The sequence below is a fragment of the Phasianus colchicus genome, chromosome 4 (genome assembly GCF_987193195.1).
Source record: "Phasianus colchicus chromosome 4, bPhaCol1.hap1.1, whole genome shotgun sequence".
Taxonomy (NCBI): Eukaryota; Metazoa; Chordata; class Aves; order Galliformes; family Phasianidae; genus Phasianus; species Phasianus colchicus.
Window position 1 is genome coordinate 57,190,696 of NC_143439.1, and position 2,151 is coordinate 57,192,846.

The window sequence follows — 2,151 nt, forward strand, 5'->3', positions numbered from 1 at the left end:
GCCATAGGCAACTTGAATCTCCTTGTTTCTAAATTAATGAGCTTATCCTGCAGCATAAACAACTCTTATTTTCTACAAAGTTATGAAGGACTGAACATGGTCAAGATTAGGATCTTCCTCTATTATGATATCTGTTATTTTTTCATTAACGGTACTAAATTTTGTTGGTATCCTGCAATCAGAAAATGTTTTATTGCTGAGTTCAGTGGTAAAATGATTATTTCTATAAGGCAATATCTCCTGACCAGTTTACTGAGCTTCTGAGCTCCCCTCACTTCTAACAAAGCGGCATACTTAGCAATGTTAGTGCATTTCACCAGCTCTTCATAGTCTTTTTATAGCAGCAGAACTGAAAGTGATTATAAATATGTGCAGGATGAGGGTTTTAGAAAGAGGTTCTGAGAAGAGTATTTAGAGCAAAGAAAGGCATTGTGCTGCATAGGTGACCAAGCTGCAATGATAATGTTCAAAGAATAATATAATTTATCATTATTTTTACCTGATGATAAAATGTAAAATCATTTACAAATTTGATGTAGTAATTTTGTCCAAATCCATTTACCTGCAATTGTGTTCATCTATATGAATAGTTATGTTTCTGCAAGGCATGATGTCTGATGCAAAACAGAAGATCTGCTGCATCTAAAATGAAAGATCAGGACCTTAGTGTGACTGCAGTATGCATTGCCTGAATTTTCCTTTCCCTCTCCTTGGATAAATAAGAGTGCTTCTAGTCTAGGTTACCATAGTTTCTGGTTTCCTTAGTAACCACCTCGAGAGCATTCATGTGTTTGTGTCAGTAGAAAAGGGGGTGGGGGGGCTATAAAGTAAAAAAAAACCTCTCAAACTTGGCATGAAAAAAAAATCCAGTTTTTTTCCTTAATGAACAATCAAACCAAACCTGAAACAAATGAAGTCTCACTGGAGATGAACTGAAATAATTATGAATGGGTAAGGATTGAATCATGATGTGACCAAAGGACAGGTTTGTTCTCAAGTCAAAACCATTGAGGGTCTCCAGGTTTAACCTGGAACTTGAACAGAAGAAAATCATATTTCTCGTTCTCAGCATAGAAATTTGAAGTTATGAACTTAGACTTGCAGTGATGTTTCCTTTCTAGAGTACTGTTGTATGGTATTTACAAAGATAGTGGTTATTCACATGAGATGTAGTACTAGTAAGTGAAAACAAGAGCAGTAAGAATTATGTGTTATCTATTTGCTTCGTGTAAGGATAGTGGAATGTCATAATAACAGACCTAGCAATGTTTTATCTTCTTCCTTCACCCAGTTGACACTAAATACCAAAACAATATGTTGTATGAGTTAATGGGTTGATCTTGCTTTTGTAATTAGAGATAATGGATGTGTTCTTTAAATACTTGAGAACTAAAATGTGTGTTTAAACTTAGAAATTGATTTATGTTTTAAGACTCTTATTATTAGCCTTTGCTAGCCTTATTGCTGTGCAAGTCATCCATCCTGCCCTGGAAAGAAACTTTCCATTAGAGTTGTTCTTTTGCTTATGTTGCACAAGAGCCCTTTTGTGTTCGGTGGCTGTATGAACACTTACTGAAGCAGGTCTTAGCTAACTGAATCTAAAAGAAATATCTTTCCTGTGAGGGTGTATGAGAACTGGAACAAGGTACTCAGATAGGCTGCAGATATTTCATCCTTGCCAATGCTCAAAACTGGAGTTAACATGTTGTGTTAGGCAACGTGCTCCAAGCACAAGGATGAGACAAGACATCTCTAGATCTCCTCTCCAAACTCAGCTCTTCTGTGACTAGTATTGTGAAGTGTGAAATAGGCAAGAAAATGGCTAAACGCATACTACTGAGAGAACTTGAATAAGTCTAATATTCATGAAAGGAGGTACCAGCAGCTATAAAAATCATGCTTCACAATTCTAATATTTTCTTAAGTTTAGGACATTTGGGAATTTAATCTAAAAATGAACTTGAGAATTTCTACATCAAAAATAGAGCAGAATAACTATGGCATTGATATTAAATGGGCCTAATCTCCTAACAACAACTGGTACCCTGGGATGCATTAAAAAGAGCACAGCCAGCAGGTTGAGGGTGGTGATTCTCCCCCTCTACTCTGCTCTAGAGAGGCCACATCTGGAGTACTGCGTTCAGTACTGGG

At 36.5% G+C, this 2,151-nt stretch overlaps 1 long non-coding RNA gene across 1 annotated transcript in view; it reads left to right on the forward strand.

Annotated features, from left to right (window-relative positions):
• The first annotated feature begins 814 nt into the window (after positions 1-814).
• LOC149918275 (uncharacterized) overlaps positions 815-2,151 on the forward strand; it is a 12,938-nt gene continuing 11,601 nt past the window's right edge. Inside the window, exon 1 of the long non-coding RNA XR_016466503.1 lies at positions 815-951. This is a non-coding gene — a long non-coding RNA (uncharacterized LOC149918275). The remainder of the gene's footprint in view (positions 952-2,151) is intronic.